Source organism: Globicephala melas, chromosome 10, assembly GCF_963455315.2.
Source record: "Globicephala melas chromosome 10, mGloMel1.2, whole genome shotgun sequence".
NCBI classification, from domain to species: domain Eukaryota; kingdom Metazoa; phylum Chordata; class Mammalia; order Artiodactyla; family Delphinidae; genus Globicephala; species Globicephala melas.
Genome location: NC_083323.1, coordinates 99,582,753 through 99,600,715, shown reverse-complemented (window position 1 = coordinate 99,600,715; position 17,963 = coordinate 99,582,753). Strand labels below are relative to the sequence as shown.

General features: G+C 47.4%; 1 non-coding gene across 1 annotated transcript; it reads left to right on the top strand.

Moving 5' to 3' along the window:
- Positions 1-16,672: 16,672 nt before the first annotated feature.
- On the top strand, positions 16,673-16,779 carry LOC115841138 (U6 spliceosomal RNA). Its single transcript, XR_004034711.1, has one exon. It is a non-coding gene; the product is annotated as a U6 spliceosomal RNA (small nuclear RNA).
- Positions 16,780-17,963: the final 1,184 nt, after the last annotated feature.

Sequence of the window (17,963 nt, the reverse complement as noted above, 5' to 3'; positions counted from 1 at the left end):
CTATTCAACATTCTCTCTTTGTGTATCCATTTTGGCCATTTGTATCTCTGGTAGGCAGAATGACCTCCCAGGATGCCTTTGTCTTAGTCGCCAAAACCTGTGACTATGTTAACTTATATGGCAAAAGCAACCTTAAGTATGCGGTAAAGTGAAGGATCTTGAATTGGGAAGATTATTCTGGATGATCTGATGGGTCCAGTGTAATCACAAGGGTCTTTGTAAGAGGGAAGCAAGAGTGTCAGAGAGGAGATGTGACAACAGAAGCAGAGGTCACAGTGAGGCAATTGCTGTCTGGAAGCCAGAGGGCAAGGAATGCAGAAGCTGGGAAAGGGAGGGAAACACATTCTCCTCCAGAGCCTCCAGAAGGAACGCAGTCCTGCCAATACCTTGGCTTTAGCGAGGTGAGATGCATTTTGGATTTCTGGCTTCCGGAACTCTAAGGTGGACGGTGAATTTGTGTTGTTTTAAATGGGGGAATTCCCTGGTGGTCTAGTGGTTAGCATTTGGCACTTTCACTGCTGTGGGCCTGGGTTCAGTCCCTGGGGAACTAAGATCCTGCAAGGCGTGTGGCGCGGACAAAAATAAAAGTCATCATCTTTGTGGTAAACAGCAGCAATAGGAAGTAGATACAAGTGTCTTTTAAGAATGTGTCCATTTCATCTGAAGAGTCAAACTTATTGGCATGAAGTTGTTTATAATATTTTCCTATTAGCCTGTTTTAAAAATCTTTTTTAAATTTTATATATTTATTTATTTTTGGCTGTGTTGGGTCTTCATGGCTGCACACAGGCTTTCTCTAGTTGCCGCTAGAGGGAGCTACTCTTCGTTGTGGTGCATGGGCTTCTCACTGCAGTGGTTTCTCGTTGCAGAGCACGGGATCTAGGCGCGTGGGCTTCAGTAGTTGTGGCATGCGGGCTCAGTAGTTGTGGCGCACGGGCTTAGTTGCTCCGCGGCACGTGGGATCTTCCTGGACCAGGGCTCGAACCCGTGTCCCCTGCATTGGTGGGCGGATTCTTAACCACTGTGCCACCAGGGAAGTCCCAGAAGGTTTGATTATTGACTTTGGACCTTTCTTCTTTTTTAATATAAGCACTCAAAGCTCTAAAGTTCCCACCCAGCACTGTTTTTGCTGCATCCCACAAATTTTGTTTTCATTTTCACTCAGTGCAAAATATTTTGTAATTTCCCTTGTTACTTCCAAATCTTTCTATTCCCGATTTCTAATTTAATTCCTTTGTGGTCAGAGAGCATACTCTGTGTGAGTTCAATCTTTTTTACATTTATTGAAACTTCTGGGCCTTTTATATGGTCCAGTCTACAGCCTGTTTTGATGAACGTTTCATGTGCAAGTGTCTGGTAGCCACTCCAGCTTTCTCATTGTTAATGTTTGCATGTGTGATAGGCAGACTAATAGCTCCCCAAAATGTTCATATCCTACCCCTGGGAACCTATGAATATATTACCTGACATGGCAAAAGGGACTTTGCAGATGCCATTGAAATTAAGACCCTGAGGTGGGAAGATTGTCATGGATTATCCAGGTGTGCCAAATCTAACCACCTGATCCTTAAAGGCAGAGAACCTTTCCTGGCTGTAGGCACATGGAGACATGACAACAAAAGAATGGTCAGGGTAGTGTGATGTGAGAAGAACTAGACCTACTTTATTTGCTTTGAAGATGGAGGAAGAGGCCATAAGCAAAGGAATGTGGGTCATCTCTAGAAAAGGCAGAGTAACTGATTTTCCCCTAGAGCTTTCAGAAAGGAATGCAGCCCTGCCAATGCCTTGATTTTAGCCCAGTGAGACCCATGTTGGATTTCTAACTTACAGAGCTGTAAGATAATACATTTGAATGGCTTAAACCACAACATTTGTGATCATTTGTTATGGCAGCCCCAGAAAACTAATACAGCACGTTACATTTTTCCCATCCTTTAAATTTATCTGTGTCTTTAAATTTAAAGTCTTTTTTCTTATAGATAGCATTTAGTGGTGAAAATACAGTATCTAAAATGAAAGTTTTACTGGATGGGATTAAAGCAGATAAACACTACAGAATTTTAAAAATCAATAAACTTAAAGATATAGCAACAGAAACTATCCAAACCGATTGATATTATTCCACAAGTCACTGAGTCTCTATTTTTTTTTCCCCAGTCTTTCTTTCCCTCTGAGCTTTGTGAGGAGAGTTTTACCCCTAGAAGTGCCACTTAGTTCTTGTTTATATCTTACATTTCTCACCTCATTATGTTTTTCTCCTAGTTTGGGTCTCACTTTCCTGCTTCTTCACATATCTAGTAATTGTTTTATGCTATGCTGGACATTGTGAATGTGACTTTGTCGACTGCTGGATTTTGTTGTTTTCCTTTAAAGAGTGTTGCGCTTTGTTTTTGCAAGTAGTTAAGTTACCTGTGGATCCACTTGGTCCTTTCAAGACTACTTTTCAGGATTTTTTGAAGGGCCAGTCTAGAGTAATCATTATTCTAGGGCTAATCTATCCCTACTGCTATGGTGCGATCACTCTGTCATCTGATTGAACACCATCAAGGTCTCTTCAGTCTGGCTGGTCAGAGCTCTAATCTCTTCCAGCCTGTGTGAGCCCTGAGAATTGTTCAGCTTAAACCGCGTCATTATTTGCTGAGTCTTGTAGAGTTTTACCCTGGATGTGTACAGTTCAGTGTTTAGCAACAGACTCAAGGGGGCTCTCTGCGGATTCCTGGAGCTCTTTCTTCGCGTGACTCCTTCTTCTCTAACTCTGCCCTGTAAATTCTGGCCACCTGAGCCTCCCCAAGCTCCAGTGTCTGTGACCTGAACTCAGAGAGATTGTCGTGCTCTGCTGTGGTCCCCCTCCCTGCATAGCAATCTCCCAGGTGGCAAGCCAGGGCGATCAGGGCTCATGTAGTTTGCATTCCTTTTCTCAGGAACCATAGCCCTTGTGCAGCTAGTTTTCCAATGTCTGAATATTGGTTTTTAAATGTATGTGTATACTGGAATATAACAATTTTCTAGCCGCCGATAGAAGGGCAAATGCAGTCCCAGTTCTTGGCTTCTGGCCAATTTTTTATGGCCGGAAGCCAAAAACTACATGTTTAATGAGCACCTCAGGTGATTCTGATGCACCTTAACGTGGAGAGCTCCTGGGCTGGAGAGCAATAAAGGGAATGCCTTTCCAGTTCCCAAGACACCTTCATGTTCGTTATCATGTCATCCTCAATCCACCCTCTGAGGATGGCTGGGAAGAGATTACTATTCCACTTTCAGGACACTTTTTTTTTTTTTTTTTTTTGCCACACCATGCGGCTTGCAGGATCTTAGTTCCCCGACCAGACATTGGAACCTTAGTTCCCCGACCAGGCATTGGAACCTGTTGGCAGTGAAAGCACGGAGTCCTAACCACTGGACTGCCAGGGAAGTCCATCTTCCTGGTATTTTCTATTCTGTGTAAAGGGCTCTTCCTCACTCTGAATCCCTGCGTGTCCAGATCCCATCCCATCAAGATCCAGTATAAAGACCCCTCACACCGTGAGCATCTTGCATCCTCTCTTCTTTCTTTGGTTCTCATAGCACCTTGACGTCTCTCTCTCTCTGACCTTAACCACTCTCTCTGTTACCTGGTTATCCGTGTAGCTGTCTTCTCCTCCTAGACTGCAGACTCCTCCAGGGCAAGAATTAGCGTCTTATAAATCTGGGCACCCACCCCACACCCGATCTGCCCTCACCCCAGGGCCTTGGGCCAATATTGCAGTGATATGTGTCCAATGGAAGAATCAGGTGGTGGTTGGGAGCGGTGAGAGAGAGGACAGTGCGCCGTTATGCTTAGTCTTAGGGAGGAATCCAGCCACAGGAAATGGCACTTTACCCCCTGAGCCTCCGATGTCTCTTTTGTTTTCTTACTGATTGTTTTATTTTTTGGCCATGCCGTGCAGCATGTGGGATCTTAGCTCCCGGACCAGGGATTGAACCCACACCCCCTGCAGTGGAAGCGCAGAGTCTTAACCATGGACCTCCAGGGAAGTCCCTCCAATGTCTCTTTTAAAATGACATGGTAGAACACTTGGTTAAATTGTGTGTGTGTGTACTTTTCTACATGTATGCATAATCAACAATAAAATGTTTCAGCATTGAGATCAGTTCAGGAAGACTTCCTGAAGGAGGTGGGGTTTTAAGACTTCCTTCTTAGCTATGACATATATGTTGGTAAAATTATAATTCTAGGGTAACTTGGTAAGAGCAGAAGGAATACTGATAGGGCTTTGATGCCCAATGGACAGCAAGGGATTCAGTTTTTCTGGCCCAGGGTGTGAATTTGTGCCTTTCTTCTCCCTCAGCAACCTGACAAGATCAGAAGGTGCTGCCACCTCTGTCCACACGATGCCTCGCACGGTGGGGGATGAGTGGGGTGGGAATCCTCTCACTTCAGCACAGAAGACCCACAGATTTCACACATAGCTCTGACTGGACAGCTCGCCAGATAGGCAGGTGGGGCTGGGGAAGAAACGGTGGCGGTGTCTGCTCCGGCCCACGAGGTTCAATGGATGCCAGACAACTAGAGGGGGCATTCGGGAGCATTTCGTCCAACCCTCTGCCTCTGGGCTCCATGCAAACCAGAACTCGGGCTCACACATGCTTCTCGTGTATTTCGTTGCCAGGACTGGAAATAAATCAGGCTATCAGCCTACAGGGAAGTGAAGCAAACACAGCCACTTCCATTGACCTTTTGGGTCTGTTTTCACAGGTGTTTGCCTTATTATATAATAACCGTGACGATAGTCCTAGCCAGAATTTGTATTTCACTCTCTGGGCCTGGGTTTTCTTAACTGTAAAATGGGCATAATAACTGAATCCCCATCATAGGTTGTAAGAATATTGTAAGGATAAATAGTGCGTAAGATGTGCAATCACACGTATTCATTTTATTTGATTCTCAGCGAGTGGTTAGCAAGACAAGTACATGTTTCAGATGTGGCAAGTGAGGCTCAGAGAGGGTGAGTGGCTTTCCTGACGTTACACAGCCAATGATGGCAGAACCAGGACTGGAACCCAGGTCTCCTATTCTAAGCCCCTATTCCTTTTCCTCTGCACCACATATTCGGACATCCTGATAGGACGTAGAGAGAATACTTTAGGGGATGGTCAGCAATGACCTTATACCTGTATGTGTGCTTAAGTGAGGTGAAGCGTCAAAGCACTTAGAGCCATGTCTGGCACAGAGCACGTGTCCAATAAAATCAGCTTTATTTTAATAAAGCTTATATAATACAGAAATAAATATAGTAATGCTATACCATGTACAAAGCACTTTCACAGATACACAGTGCCATTTAGTCCTCACAGAAAGCCCATGGAGTACCTGTATTAACCTGATTTTACAGAAAAGGGTGCAGGGGCACACGGGAATAATGTGGCTTTCCCAAGGCTAGTAGGTACCAGAGCCTGAGACCCCCCTCAGGCCGGGCTGCCCTGGGTCTCCTCAGACAGGGCTTCTTTCAAATGCAGCCCAGGAGCTGGCATTTCTGTGTCTCACAGAGTGTAGTTCAGTTGAGGGTGTGCGGTTCATGGCATGGGCCTCAGAAGGAGCCTCCGAGGTCATCCTGCAGTCGGGGTTTGAGCTGGGGAAGCCCTAGTCACCCTAATTGCCCCCCAATGGATCAGGCCAGTCCTGCCAGGTTCCGGGCCATTCCGAAGGCATCCCAGGTTTTCTGGCTTGAAGAGAGCTGCACACTCATTCTTCCAAGATACCATTTCCTTGGGGCTCCTCTGGATTTAGGAATGGAAAAAGAACACGGATTCTGGACAAGGCAGTTGTGGGTTTGAACCCTCACTCTGCCCTTTCCACCCATAAGACCTTGGGGAAATTACTCACGTTCTCTGAGTCTGCGTTCCTTCACCCGTACGGTGAACCTCATGCAGGTGCTGTGGTTACACGGTACCTGCTGTAGAGTGCACGCTGCCTGCTTCCGGAGTAGGAGCAGTACAGGTTTCCCCGGAGTCATGGTCGCTGTCTCTGCGCATCCCCACCTCCATCTGTGAAGGGGTCAGTAGCGGTATCCCCTGAGCTCACATCTGTGAATGTCCTGTGTGAACAGGCAAGTGGTGAATACGTTGTTTTAGGAGGAAGTCCAGATCCAAACAGAACCTGTGGGCCCAGCTGAGGGTGGGAACCCCCCTCCGCCATTGTCCCCCCATCTCCAGCCCCAACAAAAGGCCTGCCTTGAATTTGGAGAGGGTCATAAGCCTCCACAGCAGATGCATAGAGTTGCTCCAGAAAGCCCTGGAGTGAGAAGGGCATGGAGAGAACTGTCCTCCTCCTTTGAGGGAGTGCTGTGCGGTGTCACTGAGAACATTTGAGAAGTTTCAGCTGGAGCCACAGGTCTGAGAACCCTGGTTACTGGTTCAAATCCTTCCTCTTTGCCCCTGACAAGCCTGTGAGCTGGGGCCAAGGTCTGCTTTTCTCCAGACCTCAGGAGTCCCGCTGTGGAGTCGGGGTGGAGGTGGAATCACTGGATCCAGGAGAAAGAACGGCCTGGGCGCTCACCTACCTGAGGACACCCTCCCCCCAAAATGCAAGCATCCCACTGTGTCGTCCCTAGTCACCAGGCTCTGCCCCAGATTTCCCAGGACAAGCAAGTCCCTGCATCACAAGATGTTGTCTAATTTCAGGATGACAGCATGGCTAGGAAGATGCTACTTAAGTTGAGCTGTGATCTGCCTCCCTTGACCTTTCTCCCATGGGTCAAGTTCAGCCCTCTGAAGTCTCATTATACCAGCCAATCCCTTTTAACCCCTTGCAGCTCTGCCTTTCCAGGAATAGGGAGAGATGAGGGAGAGGGAGGAGGGAGGAAGCCACAGCGAAACTGCCTGACTTTCTCACATGGCATCGTCTCCACAGAAGCTGTGGGTGTAACATTTGACAAATTGTTTTGAAATATTCTCTTTTTCTGATTGCTGCCAACTTTTCCTCACCACCCCCCCGCCCCACCCACAGAAGCTGCTCTGAGAATGACCCAGGAAGTGGGAAGCAATCCTAGCACACCACCCCCTGGGGCTTCTCCATTTTGAATGACAATATTTAGTAGTTTTCACCTCTTTATCATTTTTAATAATTTTTCAGAAGAATCCTTCTTTATCAAATAGACTCTTGCGTGGAACTCGGATGGGTGGATGAATGGAGAGGCAGGTAGTTAGATGCCATGGGAATGGTGTGGTTGCGCAGGTGTACTGTAGAGCCAGACTGCAAGGTTTAAGTCCTTGCTCCGCCACTTACTAGCTGTGCGACCTGGAGCGAGTCACTTAACCGTTCAGCTCCTCAGCTTCCTCATCTGAAGATGGGCGTAATGGTTAAAACCCATCTTATAGGAATATTGTGACTACTAAGTGAGTTACTGCATCTAAAGCCTTAAGATAACCCCTGGAGCAGTGAGTGTCTGCCATGATGATGGTGATGATGATATGGTGGTGGTGGTGGTGATGGTGGTGTTGATGATGGTGATGATGGTGGTGGTGGTGGTGATGGTGGTGGTGGTGGTGTTGATGATGGTGATGATGGTGGTGGTGGTGGTGATGGTGGTGGTGGTGATGATGGTGATGATGGTGGTGGTGGTGATGGTGGTGATGATAATGGTGGTGGTGGTGGTGATGGTGGTGTTGATGATGGTGATGATGGTGGTGATGGTGGTGGTGGTGTTGATGGTGATGATGGTGGTGGTGCTGATGGTGGTGTTGATGGTGATGATGGTGGTGGTGGTGATGGTGGTGTTGATGATGGTGGTGGTGATGATGGTGGTGGTGCTGATGGTGGTGTTGATGATGGTGATGATGGTGGTGGTGATGGTGGTGGTGGTGGTGATGATGGTGGTGGTGCTGATGGTGGTGTTGATGATGGTGATGATGGTGTTGATGGTGATGGTGGTGGTGGTGGTGATGATGGTGGTGGTGGTGATGGTGGTGATGATAATGGTGGTGGTGATGGTGGTGTTGATGATGGTGGTGGTGATGATGGTGATGATGATGGTGATGATGATCAATGACTGAAGGTGGGGAGACTCTCCCTTCCTCCAACCAATGTAATTCTTGAGACATTGGAGGTTCTGGGAACACTGCTTGTAGACCACTTATCTAGTTCATTTTCTCATTTGACAGAGACCTAGAGAAGGGTCACACGATGGAGTGCTGTAGAACAAAGCCAGATCTTGAGCTGAGGTCTCCTGTCTCCTGGCCTTTGCAATGCTCAAATATCTTTCTGCACGAGCCGAGCTGTGGACCCAAGTCAAAGCCAGAGACAAGGAATCAGCATCACCCAACAGCCAGCAGGTCTAACCTCGGCTGAGCTGCTCTCCTCCCCGTTCCCTCCAGGCTGGCTCCCAGAGGTCCTGTGCAGATGAAGTAGCAACTTTGGGTCTCTTGGAGTAAGGGTGGAGGCTGAAAGGTGGGGAGGAGGTGTGTGAAGGCAGTGAGCTGTGAAGCTTAATTCACACAGAGGCCAGGTCTTAAGAGCACAGGCTACAAGGTGTTACATGCTGTACATGCAAAATGCAGTGATTAATTGACAGGCGAGTCTGGAGACCCATCAGCCTTTCTCCGCCCCCTCTCCCCTCCTCTCTCACTCTCACTCTGAAACATGAGAGGAAGCATCTCTCCCCAGACAGGCAATTCCAGGCAGGGGTGCCCCTCTGACATTTATGTTGCATCTCCAAGGTGATAGAGGAGGGAGGTCTTTAGTTTTTATCAAAACCAAATGAACTGTTTCTCTTATATCAAGTGTCACCCCTCACTCATTCATTTAACACGTTTTTTGAGTGTCTACTATGTATGTTCTGAAGGGTCACCTTCATGAGCATGTGACCTGTGAAATGACACAGGGTCCTATGCTCAGAAGGACCCTGCATTTGGTTTAATGCTCTGCTGTCAACATCTTGAAATCGTTAATCATTTTACCTTGACGTTGTTGTTTTGTAAGGTTGTCAGGGAAGCCCAGTGCAGGGGAGCGCACACACGGACAGGAGATGAGTCATGCGAGTGTGTCTTGTCCCTTCAGCCCACTCCCGTGCAGCCTTCTCGACACCCCATGAGCAGGGAGCTCCAGGGGACACACACCGTGGGGTCAGTGCAGGGAGACTCAAGTCAGCATGGGGGGAGGGCTGTCAGGTCCACGATTGACGGGTGGGGCGCCCAAAGGCTGGAGAGGCCACACCACCCATCCAACGCAGAGCTGGCTGTGTGCGCAGAAAGAAGGCAGTGACATTCGAAGAGACACAAATGACCAAGGAACCTTATCACATCCTTTGCTACTAATGTTATGTCCCTATTAACCAATGCTTAGGCTAAAAATGGTTACACGGAAGGAAAGGAAAAGACAGAGCAGCCGCCAGCTCCCTTTCCTTGCAGCCCTGCCTGAGTCATCAGTGACCCGAGGCAGAGTGTTGGGGTGGAATGGCGCATGTCAGGAGGGACAGAGAAACGTCCGAGTTCGTTCATGCAGCACGTCCATTGCTCCCGTAAGAATGAAATACATACACATGAACCCGCCGTGAACTGTGTGACTTTGGTGATTCCACACAGCAGCTAACGGCTCATATTTCCATTTAAAATTTGCAACATACAGTGTGAAGATGAATGAAAATTCGTGACGATAATTTGAATTTATTTTTTAACCTTTTAACTTAGGATAACATGAAAGAGCAAATAAAAGTACTATGACAAACTATACTTCAATAAAATATTTTTTAAAATAAACTATAATGGAAAAGAATCTTGAAAGAATATATCTAGATACATATAGATATATTCTTTTTAAGATTCTTTTCCATTAGATATATATAACTGAATCACTTTGTTATACACCAGAAACTAACACAACACTGTAAGGCAACTACGATCAAAAACAATTTTTTTTTTAAATACTATGACAAGTCGAGAGAGAAAGAGAACACGGAAGAAAAGAAAAAGCTGTATATTTTACTACCTTTAATGACACTTCTTCCTACTTCTTGAACAGGGCCCTGCATTTTCATTTTACATGGGGCCCACACATTACATGGAGGCCCTGGGGTGAGGTACCAGGCACACGGGATCTACAAGATACAGTCTCTGTCCTCATAGAGCCTACGAGTCTAGTGAGAGAAACATAGGTTAACCTAATGATCCTAGAAATACATCATTATAAGCTGATCAGTGCTAAGTAAAAATATTATAGGGTTCCCTCAGGGCATGTAGTAGCAGGACCTAAACTAGCCTTGGGGTCAGGGGAGACTTCCCTGAGGAAGTGATGTGTGAACAGAAATGTGAAGAATAAGCAGGTGTTAGTGAAGTAAAGAACAAGGAATGACTGTTCCAGACAGAGGGGACAGCATGTGCAAAGGCCCTGAGGCAGGAGAGAGCCTGGCATCCCAGGAAAAGAAAGCCACCTGGCTGGAACATGGCCCAGTCTTATAAATCCCATTAGGAATTGATCTTTCTCCTAGAAGTTATGGAAAGCCATTAAGAATCTAAATAGGGGACTTCCCTGGCAGTCCAGTGGTTAAGACTCCGAGCTTCCACTGCATGGAGGGCGAGTTTGATCCCTGGCCAGGGAACTCAGATTCCGCAGGCGGCATGGCATGGCCAAAAAATAAAAATTAAAAAACAAAAAATCTAAATAGAATTCCTCCCCCCCCACACACACACACAAAGTATTTAAATAGGAGAGTAAATGGGATCAAATCGTTTTGTTTTGGGTTTTTTTAATAAATTTATTTATTTATTTGTTTATTTTTGGCTGCATTGGGTCCTCGTTGCTGTGCGCGGGCTTTCTCTAGTTGCTGCAAGCGGGGGCTACTCTTTGTTGCGGTGCGCAGGCTTCTCATTGCAGTGGCTTCTCTTGTTGTAGAGCACAGGCTCTAGGTACACGGGCTTCAGTAGCTGTGGCACACGGGCTCAGTAGTTGTGGCTCGTGGGCTCTAGAGCGCAGGCTCAGTAGTTGTGGCGCACAGGCTTAGTTGCTCTGTGGCATGTAGGATCTTCCTGGCCCAGGGCTCGAACCCGTGTCCCCTGCATTGGCAGGCAGATTCTTAACCACTGCGCCACCGGGGAAACCCTCAAATCTGTTTTTGAAAAGTTCTTGCACTGTTACCGTGTGATGAAATAAAACCCTGGCGGTCCAGTGGTTAGGATTCCGTGCTTCCACTGAAGAGGGTACAGGTTCGATCCCTGGTCAGGGAACTAAGATCCCACATGCCATGCGGTGCGGCCAAAAAAAAAAAAAAAAAAAAAAAATTATATTTTAAGGCAGGACAAGAAAAAACTAAACATAAAATTCTCTCTGTGGGTTTGTTTGGGCCTTCTCTCTCCTTCCCTCATGTGCAGTGTGCACCTGCATTACACATTAATCAAAACTTTTCAAAGATGGGAGCGCCTTCTTAGCTGTGGAGATCAATTTTTTTTCTTTCTTCTGATGCTAGCAATGTAACTTCTTAAAAGAAGAACGTTCTTTCCCAGCTCTGCAGGCGGTCATGGCGACTTGCTGCTCGCTTTGTATGCACTTACCTGGACTGTGTATCCTTGGTGCGCTTTAGGTAGAACATCAGTGTGTCATTTTGATGTACGGCCTTTATCCCGAAAACGTGCTTGCATGCCTTCCACTTCTAGCAGGCGGAGCAGTTCTCAGAGCTTTATGAGAATCTGCTTCCCAGGTTAGAATTCTCCGTTTGGGGAATTTCCTGGTGGTCCACTAGTTAGGACTTGGCACTTTCCCTGCTGTGGCCTGGCTTCAATCCCTGGTCGAGGAACTAAGATCCCACAAGCTGTGCAGTGCGACCAAAATGATAACAGTTAATAAGCCTCAGTTTGGCTCGAATAAAATTCCCTTTTTTTCTTCTTAACTTGATAATTGAATTTTCATCGACAAATGTTAGAACAGCCTGAAGGGAGAAAAACTAGTTAGAAAGGAGGCTACTGCAATAATCCAGGGGAGGGAGGATGGTGGCTTAGGCTACAGTGGGGAGAGAGGATTGAATGGATTTAAGAGGCAGGGAGGAGGAAAAGTGATGGCGTGGACGGAGGCGGGGAGAATAGAGGAGAGTGGGTACGGGGAATGACTCCTAGGCTTCTGGTCTGTGCCGCTGTGTGGGCGGTGAGGTCATTTACTAAGACGTGTATCGGCGATGGAGCGCGAGGTTGGAGAATGGAGGACGGGTGAGGGGGAAGGTTATGAGTTTACCTTTATGTTCAGTTAAGTTCCCTTTGAGGCGTCCCAGCAGGGTATCAAGAATGCCACTGGCATCTTCATCCAGGACCCAGAAGTAAGGTCTGGAGAACAGCTAATAAAAACTACAGCCATGCAAAGGGCTGGAATAGGCAGCTCACAAATTCTCTAAATGGCCAGTATGTACATAAAAAGAGCTCAACACCATTAGTCATTAAAGCAATGCAAAATTAAAACCGTAATGAGATACCGTTTCACTAGAATGGCAAACATGTTTTAAGGCTGACAAAATTAAACGCTGGCCAGGATGTGGAGCAACCAGAACTTTCGCCCATTACTGGTGGACGTGTGAAATTGTACAACCACTTTGGAAAACAGGCCGTTTCTTCAAAAGTTAAACATATACTTAGCGTACAACCTGGCAGTTGCACTTCTAGATATTTGTCCTACGGAAATAACATTTGTCCACACAAAGACTTGCAAGTAATGTTCACTGCAGCATTATTCACAACACCCCCAAAATGAAACAAACCAAATGTGCTTCAGTTGTGAGTGGAGGAACAAATTGTGGGTATCCATGCAACTGGAATCCGTGCAATGGAATCCACGCAATGAAATACTACCTGTCAACAAAAAGAAACAAACTACAGCTGCGTGTAACGAAATGGATGAATCTCAGAAGCATTACACTTAGGGAAGGAAATCAGATATAAAAGAGTACATATGCGTAATTCAACTTGCATGACATGCAGAACAGGCGAAAGTAAACGTTAGTGATGGAAATGAGATCAGTGCAGGCTGGAGCACAGAGCGGGGGAGAACTGACTGCAGGAGGTGGGGGTGAGGGCACGGGCTTTGCGGGAGCGGTGGGACTGCTCTGTACCTTGATTGTGATGGTGGTCACACAGCTATACGCATGTCAAAACTCTCAGAGCTGTACACGGAAATTGTGAATTTTACTGCATGGAACTTAAACCTTAAAAAAAAAAACCCACAATTTCTAAACTGAAGCCATGAGTATAGATAAGATTCACTAAGTGAAAAGGATAGAGTGAGAAGAAAAGAGAATGTGTGTGGCAGGGTGGGTGGCTGCTAATCTTACCTACAGGCAACAGGTGTCATTACCGCCATCTTGCATGTGAGAAAAACGAGGCTCAGAGAAGTGGAGTGCCTTCCCTAAGATCACACAGTACTAAGGAGGAAAGCTGGGGCTTGAACCCAGAGCCATCAACCAGGCCTGGGCCCATGGCTGAGCGGGGTCACCAAGCAAGGAGAAGCACCCCAAATCCTATTCTTTGAGGAAGAAAGGCAGTGACCTTGAGGGCTGGGCCCGGATCTGAAAAACCGTGTGCTGTTCTCCGCATATGAAAATGACGCTTCTCGCCCATCACCGATCCCCGAGGGTCTGGGATCGCTGCGCTGGCTCCGCCCTAAACCAGCCATATTGCCTCCACCAGCCCCCCTCCCCACGGTACCCAAGGGAGCCATCGCAAGATGACAGGCCAGGGTTGGGGGTTCTGCCTGGGCCTGTCACACCCAGAGAGCCACAGTGAGTTCTGCTGCGGCGGAAAATCTCCAGCTGCAGGGGGCCTGCTTCTCCGTGGTGGGAGCCTCTTGCCCTCCCTTCTGTGTGTCGACCCGGGGCCCCGAGCACCTGGCAAACAGCAGCTCCCTCATCTCTGCCTGGTCAGAAAGTGGCCGCATTCCGCGCCTCTCCCAGCTGGAGCCCCAGGATATGTGGCACTTCGGTGGCAGAGCTGGATTTGGACCTACAGCTGCCGCTTCCTACTCCAGGGGACCGGGCTCCTAGGGAAACTTCCCGTGAGACACTTTCTCCAGCTGCGGATGGTGAGTCCGGAGACCTCCTTTCTGATTCCTAGATCTGGAATGAAATACCTGAGTGACCCGGATTAAGTTCCTGGGTCACGTGAGAATCTGGGTGTCTCACGAGCATAACGAGGGTCTGACGAGGGGCACCTCCTTCACTACAGACCACTTACCAGGGGTAACGTTATGTCAGCCTCTTCACATACCTGGAGTAATTCGATGTATCCAGTCATTGCTATTTCATAGAGCTATTTTATGCAGTCCATTCCCCACCTGCAGGATCCTATTTTCTTTTTTTTTTTTGGCCGCGCTGCGCTGCACTGCTTGTGCGACCTTAGTTCCCCCGACCAGGGATGGAATCTCAGCCCTCGGCAATGAGAGTGCGGAGTCCTAACCACTGGACCGCCAGGGAATTCCCAGGATCATATTTTATATAATGAGGAGTGTTTCCGAGAAAAGCATGTCCGAAGTTGGAGTCTGCAGACATCTGACAGCCAGAAAATGCCCTCCAGTCTCCGTCTCTTCTTTTGTTATCTTAACTTTAACCTTATCCTTACTGCAGCCTCCACCAATCTCCCTGGTTCATTTAACTTCTCTGCTAGTATTTGATGAGCAGCTCCTATGATCTGGGGACGCAACAGTAAAAAACAAACCAAACACCAAGCAAAAATGATTTTTAAAAAGAATTGGAGAAAAATAAAGAAGAAAGAGGGGTAGGGAGTATGGGAGTTGGGACAGAGGTGAATTGCAATTTTTAAAAGGGTGCCCATGGAAGGCCTCACTGTGATGGCAAAACTTTAACAATAATCTGAAGGGGGCAAGGGAGTGAGTCCTGCTTTCAAGTGCAGGAAGAGCATTCCAGGAACAGGGAACAGCAAATGCCGCGGCTGGGAGGCAGATGCTTGCCTGGTGGTTTTGGAGATCAGCAAGTGGGCCCTGTGGCTAGTGTGGAGTGAGCCAGGGCACAGTGGCTGGAGATGAGGTCAGAGAGGTGCAGGTGAGGCTCAGACTGAGGACGGCTGGTAGACGGTGTCCGTTCTCTTCTGCTAGGAACAAATGATCAGAAACTTAGCAGCTTCAAACAACACACATCAGCTCATAGTTTCTGAAGATCGGGAACGTGGGCACAGCTTAACTGGGTCCTCCGTAAGACGGCAGTCACGCTGTGGGCCAGGGCTGGGTCCTCATCGAGGGGCAGCCTTCATATCCCTGCCGACTGCTGGACGGAAGGCCTCAGTTCTTGCTGGACGTCAGCTGGACGTGTCTTCCAGCTGCTTGCTGTATGGCCCTCTCCATATGGCAGCTCGCAACACGGCAGCCTCCTGCAAAGGCAGCAAGGGAGTCAGTGCTCTAGCAAGACCAGTGTAACGATCATGGATGTCACATACTCTGCATGCATAATCACATATATACCGTCATCTTTGCTGCGCTTTATTGATTAGAAGCAAGGCACGGGCCCTGCCCACACCCTAGGGCGGGGGGGTTATACAATGGTGTGAGTACCAGGAGGTGGGATCATGCAGGTCACCTTAGAGTCTGTCCACGCTGTCCTCTGTCCCTCAGTGACTCATGTCCATTGCACCTGCAAAATACATTCACTTCCCTCCCAAGACACCCTAAAGCTCAGGGTCCAGCATCTCATCTAAATCAGGTTTAGGTGTAGGTGAGTTTCCTTTAGGTATTCCTCTCAACTGGTCTGTACAACTAAAGATGCAAGTTATCTGCCTGCCCACACACAGCACACCACGCAGGACAACAGCTACAGACATTTCTGCTCAAAAAGTAACAGGGCAGGGTAACAGGAGAGGTACAGAGGAATCGCTGGTCCATAGAGGTTCTGAAATTCACTGAGCCAATGTTGGGTGTCCCCTGCTTAGGTTTTGTTTTGGTTTGTTTTAATTATTTATTTATTTCATTTTTGGCTGCATTGCATCTTCGTTAGACCCAAGATTGACACAGACAATGCTGCGGGAACTGACACAGACAAGGCTCCTGTCCGTTTCCGAGGGACACCCCCTGCACTTCCCCAGGGATGAGGGGATGAGGACTCCCCTCCCCCAGCAGGCTGTAGCTGCTCCCCTTCACATCCTGCCCCTCGGGGGGCCTGTCCCCACACACACGTGTCAGCCCACTAAAGCAAACAGCATTTGGACTGCCGGTCCCTCTGTCGGCAAAACTTGCTAAGTTTCTTTATACATGATGTTGAGACTGAGACTACAAAGAGAAAGAAGACACGATCTGTGAGCTGGAGAAGCTTCCAGTCCAGTGATAGTTATACCGCTGGAGGTGAGACCCACTCTGCCAGCACCTAAGGAAGACGGGGGAGAAGGGCACAGAGGGTACGGAGGGGTGCAGAGACACCTGAGCCTTACGATACACACAGCAGACACGGCCGGCCCCATGAAACGCATTCTCAACATTGCCAGGTCGAGTTGTCTCTGCCCTCTTCCAGCCCCCACTCCCCTCGTACCCGCAACCTCCACCCTGGGCATCAAGCTACCTTTGGCCCTGCCCCAGAGAGCCTTCCACCCTGCCTTGCCACCTGAAGCCAGTTAGGTCTCTCTCAGCCTTTCCCTCTAGAGAAGAGTTGTCCAACAGAAATACAATGTGAGCAACATGCATGATTTTTAAATTTCTAGTAACCATATTTTTTAAAGTAAAAAAAAAGTGCTTGCTTTGGCAGCACATATACTAAAATTGGAACGATACAGAGAAGATTAGCGTGACCCCTGCACAAGGAGGCCGTGCAGATTTGTGAAGCGTTCCATATTTTTTGGCCTCTATGGGAAAAGAATCTAAAAAAGAGTGGATCTATGTATATGTATAACTGATTCACTTTGCTGTACACCTGAAACTAACACAATATTGTAAATCAACTAGACTCCAATAAAAAAAACTTTTTTTAAACTTAAACAAGTTTTAAAAAAGTGAAATTAATTTCAATAATATATTTATTTAACTTGTGTCTAAAATATTATCATTTCAACATGTAATCATGTACAAAATTACTGAGATCCTTGAAAAAAATTTTTTTTTCGTACTAAGTCCTGGAGGTGTACCACGTGGTTTTACACTTACACCACATTTCAATTCGGATGCTAAATTTTTATTGGAAATATGTGGCCTGTGTTCAGATTTCACAACGTTCACATTGAAAAGTAAGCTCACAGACTCAAATTATCTCACCAATACTTATGTTTTCCAATAACTAAATGGAGAGAGTAACAACTTCTAAATTAATTTTTAGTGAAACTTAAGCACGTTAGCAGTTCGGTTCCTCAGTTGCACACACAAGCTGCATTTCCAGTGCTCGGACACTCACTTGTGACTGGCGGCTACCAGAGTGTAAGCCTCTGCTGTCTGGGCCCCAGGTCCAGCACCCACTTCGGGCTCTCTCCAGTCACCCAGACTTACCCAGACCCTCTGTGCGCACATCTCCATTCAAAAGGGGCTCCCCTTCCTACCCACACCCCAGCCTGTGGGAGCCACCCATGACTCATGCGTCCCTGCTCCCCTGGCACACTTTCCCCTACCTGGTCCTCCTACAAAGATTCAGCCTCCACGTATAGACATCAGCATACCAGAAAGCCAATTTGCATAGGCAAATTCAGGATCTGGAGACATATTCCCCCCACAGATTGGGGGCCCAGGAAATCGGGCCTTGTCCTCCAGTCACCCCCTGGAGGAGGTGGGACTTTCAGAATTTGCTGGGTCAGTGAGACGGAAAGGAGGACGGGAAAAGCACCCAAGCCTGGGTGGTAGGATGGTGGAGAGAAGAGGGGCTCCTCGGGGTGTAGGTGAGGGGCTGGGGGGAGGTACATTTTACATATGGTTCATTGTGTTGGAATGATTTGGTTGTGAAATAAGCACCTTAAGGGATTATTTTATATTTCATACTTTTAACTTTTTATAAATTAAATTCTTTCCCCCAGTCTGGGTTTTTTCAAGCTTCAGATCT